Source organism: Anser brachyrhynchus, assembly GCF_964034855.1.
Source record: "Anser brachyrhynchus genome assembly, chromosome: 20".
Taxonomy (NCBI): domain Eukaryota; kingdom Metazoa; phylum Chordata; class Aves; order Anseriformes; family Anatidae; genus Anser; species Anser brachyrhynchus.
Window position 1 is genome coordinate 5,698,260 of NC_137713.1, and position 11,462 is coordinate 5,709,721.

An 11,462-nucleotide genomic window follows, 5' to 3' on the forward strand; every position below is an offset into this window, starting at 1 on the left:
TGCACGACACTTCACATCCAATTCAGAACGTCTGATCAATTTTAACATAACATGTTCTTGGTTTCTCTTACATGTAAAACCACTGTTGACCTCATTATAAACCCCTCCTGCTATGTAAAATTGGCAAGAATGGTCTTGTTGATCTGGAAATTTGTCAGAGAGGAGTTCTCCCTATGAACTTACTTTATTTTGTGCCCAACCATAGCATAAATTCATTCCTTTGATAAAATATTCTTATTTCATTTAGTAGTGGGATAATTGCTTATTTTTAATGCATTGTTTATATTTTATTATGCAGTGATGGCTGCAGCATTTGTTATCATAAATAGCTTTGTAGGCTTACAATTTTTATATCCTAGCATTTGGATGATAAGGTTACAAAATGACTTAAGACGTAATCTAACCAGCTATTCTGCCACCATTAAATAGGAAAAGTGGCCTAGCATCTCTCCCTTGGGATCACCCGAGGGAAGACACACCTGGGTGTAACTTAACCGTCTGCTGTGCTGCCTTTAAATAGTAGTCAGGGCTTGCTTTTTATCTTCTGAGATATCCCTAGGGAATACACACCTTGGTTTAACCTACATACACTTCAGTCCATTTTTGTCCCTAAGAAATAATTTCAAATGCATTTATCTGGAGTTTAAAGTCTCTAGAAAAACACATTGGTAAACAGAACATCAATTTTAGCGTTCAGTATATTTAAGTGTATGTCATTCTCTTTCCCTTCTGAGCCTCTTCTTTTCACAAAATGTATCTGTCTTTTGCCCTATCATTACTATGGCTTAGAGGAGCTGTGCACTGCAGTATTCAGCTGGAAGACTGAAGGATAAATTTCACTAGATCTGGTAGATCTGAAATGTAGCCTCCAAATCTTTCTCTCCCATAGGATGCTCTTTTGTTGGCATTTGCAGAGCTTTCTTTTTGTTAATTGTTTAATCTCAAATTAAAATATAAAGAACCATTATTAAATATGAAATGTCATTTCCTGATCAGTGATTTAGGGTTGCCTATAAAGCGTAGCATCTGTAGCAATGTGACAGCCACTATAAGCTATTATTGTTTTGTTATTTTAGAAATGAGGATGAACTGGAGACACGGTGTTAGACTTGACTGCCTTTCTGCTCTAGGTGAAATTCAGGTAGGTGATCTACACATGTGTTAAAGTCATTGTGTCATTTAGCAATATGTTTTGTTTTGCTTTTTTGACTAGACTGCCAGCAATATGCAACTGTCAATATAGGATTGAGACAATTAACTTAGGACAGATATATTGGGCTAACGTAGCTATAATCTCTGATTCTTCTCACATTTATTTTGCCTTGTGCTTAGCTATTTGCCCCTTATCAGTGTTCTGTATCACATGCCATGTTCAGGACATGGCTGTATAGTTCCAGCTCCTTTTTCCTGAACTCAGAGAGGAATTTTTGTTCCTCCTTGGAGCTGATCCCTGTAAATTTGTAAAGTTTGAACCCTCAGAATCAGGTTGAAATGTCCCATAACGTACAATAACCTTTATTCTCTTCTCACAGCACATAATTTGTGAAGAGTTGGCAGCATTCTGTCGGCTTTCCCTTTTTTGTTGACATTGCATGTTAGGAAGTGTCTTTTTGTGATATTCTTCCCTTTTTTGTTACAAGGTTAACAGAAAGTTGTCCTAGCCTGAAGCTGGTGGGTAAGTGGTAGGCTGGTGGGCTGTCTTTGTTTGTTTGGCCTTACGGCTTTGTTTTTGCCTGCCAGGCTTTTTATAACGCCACAGAGTTGAGCAAAGCAGGGGGGCCATTGGGAGAGTTTTGGTGACAATAATGAGGAGAAAGTCTTCCTTACATCAGTTTTCGGAGCACAGTAATTTAATTAATACACGCTCGGTCAAAGTCAACAGAGTGTCAGAAGACAAGTAATTGAATCCTGACAGTATTTTGTAAATCCTCCTGACAATGGCGCTGGAAACTTTTGTGCTGATATTGGAAGGCAAAGAACAGTTGGTTGATCCTCTGTCTAGTCACCTCCAGCTCCTCTAAGCAGAACTTTCCAAAGGTCAGACCACATGAGATTCAAAGGAGAATGCTCTTGTGTTCTGCTTTTAAGGCCCTGAGGGACTGTGGGAGTTTCAAGAACATGTGGAGCTACAGGTGAGGCCTTTGAACTGCGTGAGTCTTCCAAACCCAATCCTGTCACATTCATGATTTTGAATATGCTGTGCAGGTTTGGCCACTTAGAGCTAAGGCATAAGCAATGAAATGATCGCTCATACATCACTCCGTATTATCGCTTCTAAGGCTTGCTGCCTGCTCTTTTTATTTTCCATTTATTTCAAGCTGCAAGATGATTTCTCAGGCTGTTGAATAACCCACACCTATCCCGAGCAGAGTGCATCTTTTAGTTCTCAGGCTATTTTCGTGTCTGCTCCTCCTTGCTGACATGCTATCAGGAACGTGCAGCATCCTTTCTGGAGCTGTGACAGAGGTTGCAAACAGCATTTGCTTGTGAATGACATGTGATGCCGCTCTGCGGTACAGATGCAGCGTGTTAGCCATTTACGGTGCTTACATATCCTGCAACCCAAGATGAAACACGTTGTATTCTTGTGCCGTTCTTTTTCAACAGCTGAAGAGAATCTGTTTTGAATTGTTTGGGGATCTCTCATGTAGCCCTCAGGAACAGCAGAGAGCTCTCAGAACACGCTGTGCTTCTCAGCTTGCAGAGAAACCTGTCCAAAAACTAACGAACTTGCTAACAATTGGAACATTGCTTTCGTGTTCGCCTTGCCCAACACATTGTCTATAGAAGCCTAGGAATATTGCAGCTAGAGATAAAACAGTGCACCTTCTTTGTACCACAACCTTTAACCAAGCGCTAAGTTGGTGAAGTGATTGGTTCTAAACGGGATGATTAATATTTAGCTACCTAGAAGACAGCTAACAGTGCTTTCCTCCTGCCAGAGGCTTAGGCTAGCACATGATTATCTTCTTATAACTGGCTTGGCAGAAGTGTTTTCTTTTTTTTTTTTCCTCTCTCTCTCTCTCTCTTTTTTTTTTTTTTTTTTTAAGCCCCTTAACCATGCCTAATAACCAGTACAACTGGTCTGTCTCCTTCCTTTCTTGGAGTGTGCTTGGTTGTTCCTAACTGCAGCACTCCACAAGCGGCCAGTGCCAACCCATGCACGCCCTTCCAGCATTTCTCCACTTCCACGCACTTTGGGGGAATATCTATCCCAGAATACCCTGGCATTATTAATAAGAGAAGTATGAATGCATAAACAGCATTAATAGAGTCGTATTGCAGGAAAAGTGTTTTAGGAATACAACTCAAATTTGGTTCTTGAAGCATGAGTTTCTTACAAGCTCGTTGAGAGAGCGTAGATTTACCTGTAGGATTTGTAGACAGAGCTGACAGGTGCTTAATGTTGATGATAAAACTCCAAGGTTTTATCTCAAAATTCAGCCAGCTATTATTATATCGATTTTGAAACAGAAAGAAAAAGTGGGAAGAGTTTCCTCGGAATGTTCTTAAGGACCAGCATGTTGGGTTTTCCTAACCAGTTACATTGAAACGCCGCCTGAGTTGAATTCTTTGATGTGCTCTAGGGCTTTGCTGGGATTTGGGAAAATATGCAGCACGTACAGCAGGAAGGTTGTGGAGCTGTACCTGGCTGTTAGTCAGGCTGCTGAGCTGACCTTGCTAGCTCCTGCATGCAAGACTTTAGAGCCATCGGGTCAGTAATAAGAACAGTGTGAGAGAGGTTTCCACCACCCTCTCCAAAACCTTTTCACATCTTGCTTGGGCAATCCTTCCTTCATCTTTATCTTCACACACAATAATGGAAAACATAAAACTTGGTGCTTCCGCAAACAGTAGCTGAAATCATCCCAGAGGTATTATCTTAGAAACTAGAAAATGATTCAATGAAAGAAGGAATGAATCATATAAATACTCAAAGTGTTGTACCTCAGCAATGTCCCTCCCTTCTTAGTACAAAGCAAAGAACAAAAGCAGGCTGCTGCCTGGCATGGGCCCCTCCTAGATGACTTACTGGGACTGTGAAATCATCAGAAGCCTCAGAAAGAAGTGCTTATGCAGCGTTTATGACTTGCTTTTCTTCTCTTCAGTTCTCTGTAAGCATGGAACCAGTAGCAGTCTTCCTTTGAATGCCTGCATATATTCCAGAAGGTGGATGAGGAAGAACGTGGACTGAAGCAAATGTTTATGTCCACAGATTTCTGGATGGCTTTTACATTTTAGAAATTAAAAATGGGTTTTTAGAGATAAAACATACTGTGTGGAAGTGGAGACAAAACCACTGTAAGGTCATGAAAATATGAAACCACGTTCTCATCACTGGGGATGATTTTAAACGCTCATTTAGAAAACAAGCAATGTGGAATTGCGTGTTCTGTTCAAATGGAAAGTAATAATGGGAGGTAAAGAACCCGAACAAGCCATTAATTCCTGTCTGACAGATGAACCAAGATTGCTTTAGTACTTAGAGGAACTTGAGTAAGAAAGAAATATTGATCTCAGATTGTTAGATTTTAAATTAGATGTGTGAGACACAAGAGTTAGAGTAACCCGGTATAAAAGCTATCCAGTGCAAATTATTTTTTTGGAAGATCATTGTACAAAAGATGAAAAGAATTAAGAAGCATAACAAGCAAGTGATGTTTTCATTCTAAATTCAGTAAAAAATTGTTTCATCTTCTTAAGCAAGTATTATGAGCTCCAAATATTCCAGCCTGTAAGGTTTCATAGGAAGTAATTGGATTGGTTCACCCTCACTTTGGAAGTCCTTAGTTTTAATGATTTATTCAATAAAATGGGAATCCACTTCAGGTACTGGAGATTGCTTGAACGTCTCTTTGCTGGTGGCTTTTGTTTGTTTCTTAATTTTTTGTTTTTCTCTCTCTCTTTTTTTTTTCTTTTTTCTTTTTGCATAGTGTGCTTTTCATTCAGGCTCTTGTGACATCAGTGGCGAATGTCTGTGAGGAATTGCCTCGGGCCAGTGTGACTTTCAAAGGATAAGACAATTTGTTACCTTGCCAATGAACAGTTTATTACATTTCTAATTATTGTTATTAGTCTGGCAGGTGGTGCCATGCATGATAGTTTTACAACTGCCAAAGTTGCAGATACTTCTTTCATGACAAAAAATAACCTGAGCAAGATTCAAAGGAAACCAGGCATTCTGCTACAGCACATTTGCTTATTCTGTGCACTGTGCATGCAGCACCCAGCCATTTATGAACATTAAGCTAAAATGTATTGGCTCTTGAAAGATTTTGTTGCGAGACCGATTGTAATTAGAGTGTGTTAGCAACCTAAGGTAGATATGGAGGTGTCTCTCCCTCCCTCTCAAGCTCTTTTCTCTAATCTTTATTACTCTTCTTGTTGTGTAAATTAAAGACTCATCATATTTATAAACTCAGAGTTCATGTTAATCACCGCCTAAGAATACTAAATATTCCTTTCCCAATGTAGGTCTAAGCTCCTAAATGTAGAGACTTTGCTTTCTGTAGTTTGCATGCAGTCAGATTCAAGAAATAAAAATTACAGAAATATGTGCATTTTAATATGGGCTAATGCAATACCATGCTATCCCTTTTCAGCAGCCCAGCCCACAGCACATCGCTATCTGTACAGAGCAGATGATAGAGTGTGTCCTCGCTTTTGCTTTGTCATGTCAAGTGTGGCAAAATGTACTTCCTTAAACAGTTTCACATTGTTTATCCTGCTCCAAATACTGAATAATTTCATGTCGTGCTGATACCAAAAAGAAGAAATAAATTCAAAAGGAATAGTGCTAGTACATAAATTTGTTATTGTCATGGCAAGCAGTGTGTTTGGTCTCGTAATCAGTATTGCAATAGCAGCCGCTTTGTTCTTATTCATGTGGCTTCTATCTTAACAAATATAAAGGATGTTTTTCTGTCATTCTCATGATACAAAGAAATAGATGGAAAATTGTTCTTATTTAAAAAATATTATTTGTATGTATAACCATCTTTGCTTCTTTCCTGTTTGCTCAGGAACGTAAAAAAAAAAATGGATTCAGGAGAACCAAATGTTTAGATTGTTACAGTTAATCCAGCTGGATTTTATAGTATCTATGTGTTAGCTCAAGAAACTAAGGAGAGAGGACAGTGTTTTTGTCCATCTCTGTCCCTGACCTTGATGTTTCACGATACGGCTGCATTGTGACAAGACAGCAAGTTTCCGTAGTGCCACATTTATGTCCTGTAAAAATGGAACGCAAACTGGCAGCCACAGGAAATTAAGTATTGCCTCCTGTAAGGAAAATGAATGGATACAGTCGTTTAGTACAAGATTTAGTGTTTTTGTCTTTCTGTGACTCGAAGGAACTGCAGCTGTGCTAGAATGGTTTCAGGATTTGGCTGACTTACGTATGCACCCGCCAGGGCTCCAGGTAAGAACTGATCTTGCTGGAGCAGGGAGCATGGGCATGTTTTGGAGTCATTCCCTGCAGGGGCTGTTCAGCAGGTACAGTAGGCTAAAAGTGGCACTGATTCAAAATAGTGGCTAGAAATATATTGCATACTTGACTGCACCTGGTGCAGAGGAAACTAAAGATGTCAGACCCCTCCCCTTTCCCCATCAGTTGTCTCATATTTCTGAGATACAGGTGTGTGGTTACAGCGTAAACAGACCAAAGCTTTTTCTTCTAGGCTAATAAGCTACATGCTTTTTTTCTTATAGTATCCTTGCCAAAATACAGAAACATATAATATGAACTCTTGCACTTGCACATGCCCCATGTACACTGAGGAGAAAGACTTTTGTTTCTAGAGCCAGGATGGCACATGGAACCTGCCCCTCTGGCACCTTTTTCTTTTTCTTTTTCTTTTTCTTTTTCTTTTTCTTTTTCTTTTTCTTTTTCTTTTTCTTTTTCTTTTTCTTTTTCTTTTTCTTTTTCTTTTTCTTTTTCTTTTTCTTTTTCTTTTTCTTTTTCTTTTTCTTTTTCTTTTTCTTTTTCTTTTTCTTTTTCTTTTTCTTTTTCTTTTTCTTTTTCTTTTTCTTTTTCTTTTTCTTTTTCTTTTTCTTTTTCTTTTTCTTTTTCTGAATATATTTCAAAAACTGATTTTTATCTTGTCCATACAACATGTTTTCTATCAACTCTCAGGACCTCTCAGATTAGGAGGTAGTGTATGAAAGTGAAAGGAGAGCTTGTCTTTTTCTGGGCCATTCATTGATCTTTCTATTTTGACCAGCTATTGTCGTTGGTTTTCACCACTAATTAGAGGAAAAAAGTGTTGTGTCTTCCTTCCTAAGCCTGCAAGTTACATCGAGCAGTCCAGTCTCTAAAAGTCATCCAAACAAATTCCGGTGCTGTTCCTATGTTCTCTGCAGCTCAGATGATACAGCTGTAACACTAGAGGAATTACAAAGGGTTTTTCGGATTGAATAGGTAGTGTCTTCTGAGGCTGGGCTATTTCTTCAGTGCCAGCTGTAACTCTGGATACCACAACACCGCTTGCTTAGGTCTAAGGAGAAAAGAAAAAGCACAGGTGTGAGGAAGCTTGCATTGTACAGCTATGTTATCTACAATGCAGACAAATGATTTATGATTGCATGTTTCATGTAGCAGGAATGATATTGCCAGAGGTAAGAATAAGGAGGAAAACTCGAACTTGCTTCAGGTGACAGACGTCTTACAAATAAAGAGGATCCTTTTGAATTTTCTGGCAAGTCTCATCAGGATAGTCCTACAGCAAAAAGGGAAATGTGACTTTCCCTTTACGGTCGCTTAAAACTGCTCCAAAGCAACCACTACTCACTGCCTGAGATGTCCTTGATAGGCAACCAGGAGAACTGGTGCCGTAACAGCTAACTGTACCGGGCTGTGTTCCCCTTCTGCTTTCAACCTGCCCTCCTGACGTTGTGCAATTCCCCATTAATACGGACATCGGTTTTGCAGGCAACTCTGACCACTTCTCCTTTCGATTGATTGAAAGAAACGAGAAGCTCTGTAATCAGCAGAATTAATGAAATGTGGTGTCCTAGGGCTTTCCGTTCCCTTCCGGAGACCAGGAGGGTCATATGAGTGATTTTTGGGGTAGCTTTTACAGGTGGCAGCTGGTAACAGGTACTGGGACAATTTAAAAATGCTCTGCTTCTCGTAGACTGGACAGGGATCAAGGGAAATGAGGAAACTCCTGTAATGCTGCTAAGTTGGCAAGAGAACTTTAATACTACTCTGAAGCTGGCTGAGTAGTATCAAGCTGAAGCGGAATACAGTTTTGATGTTGATCATAACTAATGTTAATATTCAAAGTACAGTCCCATCTAAAAGTAGCCATCACTAATGCTCTATTAAGATAGATACTGTACATAGGCATATGGTGTCTGAGCCTTGAAGCAGTTGCATCTGGTCTGATCTCTAAATCCTGCATAACAATATACGGGGGTTGAGCCCTTGAATTAACCGTTCTGTTCCTTCTCTATTTTCAAGGTGCTTTCTTTTTCCTCTTGATAATTTGAATTTAATTTTTTTATTTAACTGGATTAATTGATACGCTTCTACTTTTGCAGCGATGTTGTGATGCACTGCCTTTGAAAAGCGTTCCTCTTGCTCTATCACTTTCCCCTTAGCTATTTAAGGATGCTTTCTGATGAACATCAACACAAGCCTGGGTGCTTGGCCTGGATTTAGGACCTTTGAGCGTGCCCTAGCAGGCTGTTTGCAGCCACTAGATGGCACATTGCAAAAGACTCTATATCCTGAACAGCAGCTTGATGTTTTGGGTCTGTTAGTATGATTAAAGGATAAATAATATTAAATGTGCCTTTAATAGGAGAAAATGCACAGCATTTACAACAGTGATTAAGTTCTATTAAACAGTTGTTATTTTGGACACAGCGTGATTAGTACATTCAAACCACTTCATTTCCAGGCTTTAGCACCTTGGTCATTACGAACTTAAATCATAAAGTTCAGTGAATCACGTTGTAAATAGTTTTATTGGTTCTATGCTTAAAAAAAAAAAAAAAAAAAAGAGGTTTGTGAAATTCCTTGATGACTTAAATTTATATATTTCCTAAGCCATCCTATTAATGTTTTCTGTCCTTTACTTGGTTATTCATCACTAAAGAAATTTTAAACTCTATTTCTGTTTTTGCAAATGCTGAGAACAATATGAAAATCGAGAGCAAAGGGTTGTATTCCTAGAACAAATATGCTAAATGGAGAGAGTTGGAATTTTGCACTCATCTGCACGCTGCTGCCAACATGCCATAGCTATCTGAGGGAGGAATTACCTCCAGGGATGAGAGTGGAACTGCTCTTACAGCTCCTGGGGAAAGGTCCGTGTTTACATATATGCTGATGTCTATTGGATAATACACAGGACCTTCATTTTTCAGTCTGCAATGGTATTGGACAGCAGTCTTCACCTCTTTCTTTGTTGTTTTTGATTCTCAGTTCCATCTTTGTTGTAGATCTCCATTCACTCCATCCAAGTCACTGAGAATTTTTGTGTATATTTTAATATAATTTTAGAATATATCACTTAGGCCTGTATCGTATTCTTTATCCAGTTCTGTTCTCATTATCCTGTTTTCTAGTCCTATCGGCTTGTGTTTTGGTTTCTGAAAATAGAATTTTTCATCTTTTTGAGATTTTTTTTTTTAGTGTCACCATTATATGATGAGGTTTCCTTCAAAGCATTTTTAAAGAAGAAGAAAAAAAGATCTAGATATATTTCAAGATTTCAATGCTATAGAACAAGGGCTTCTTTAAATTCATTTTAATAGCTTTTAAGTGACTGGGAACAAATATTTGGTCTCTACAAGCCAACATCAGGATAAAAGACATGCTGGCTTAATCCTGTTTTGGCTTTAAAATTGTCATCTGTTCTTTTAAGTTTGTTTATGATTTCAGTGCTTGATTAAGTGACTTCTGCATCACTTACATGCCACTTTACAAATTTGTCGAGATGTTTATGGGGTGAAGTGCTTTCTCAGAAGTAAGCTGTTTTCTTTGTTGCATTACCCTGCCTAAAATTCTTCTGACTTTCTGTTGTGGCCAAGTGTTGTAGAAATGTATATGTTTACCAGGATAAGTCCTTCACGTTCTCTTTTGTGTACACGTGTGTGTGTGTGTGTGTCTGGGCAAGGCAAGGCAAGACAGCACCATAACTCCAGGGAAAATGGAGGAGGTGACTGCGAGTCACCCACTTACTCACTGGCATATGCTGTGGGAAACCTATATTTTGTGGTTTTGTAGTGCACTTGCTTTTTAGACAAGGCAGGCAAGGAGGCAGACGTCCCCTTCTCATTAACAAATTTATCACTTACAACTCTTATGTAAAACAAACTTAGTGTCAGCTCCAAAACGAAGAGCTGCATTGGAAATCACACCTCACTACAGCAGGTGCTGAGCTGGCAGTTTCACAGAAGATTGTGAAATTTGATCACACAATGGGAAATAGAGCCACTCCTTGAGGGCAATATCTGGAAACATAATGGGGAACCACCCTTCAAAGGTGATCTGTGTAATAATGGGGCTTAGAAACACTTTCTACCTGCTTTGCTTAGAAAATTATGAACATTTTTAATAGTGCTACTGGTTTTTGCACAAGCACGCTATATTTAGCTGTACCTCAACTAGTCCTGCGCTCAGACACACCCAAGGCAATAAAATGCCCAGTGTGCACTTGCTGCTGCCATCACTTCAAGGTGGAAACTATTAATGAAATTGTCCGTTCTCTTTATGTCCCGGTACTATTGTTAGTTTCTCTTCTCTGTGTACAGGTTACATCCTTTCACCTGGCTTCTTCTGAAAACTGGGCGTTTGGAAACCCCTTGAGTAGCTTTTGCTGCAGCCATTTTCTGGTAAGTCTCTAGCCTTTATATGCTCATACATGGTAATGCACATGGAACACCCAGCATTACTGCATTGGCCCCATGACACTCGGTGCTACTTCATGTCTTTCTTCTTTCTTCTCGAGATTGCCATAAAGATTGCACCTGTGCTCCTGCATGTACTTATGCACACCACAGCCTCTGAATAATGTAGACTCATAGGAAAGACTTCAAAGAATCATAACGCAGCCGTTTTAAACAGCTGGGAGGAGAGGCTGATGGGAAATGTTATAAGAATTCAACATTTCCTGCTTAGCTAAGCAGTAATTTAGAAGGACATGTAAACTATGTGTAAGTATTTCAAAGAAAACAAAAAGCAAACAAAAGCTATGCACACTGCCCTGATGCTGCAGACAAAGAGCAAGGAAGGGAGAGGTTTGCAGCAAGCCGTCTGCTTGAGTTTGTTATTTTGTTAGGCACTCACACATTGTGATCAGGGTAAAGAAAGTATTTGGGCAGATTTGGATATTATTTGACAGTGATAAACGCAAAGGGAAAGAAGGTGAATGGATTAGCAGTGACCTGAGCAAGTCATTATGTAAATGAGATCAATTACTCAGGAGTTCATTAGTGAAAGAGAATAAATA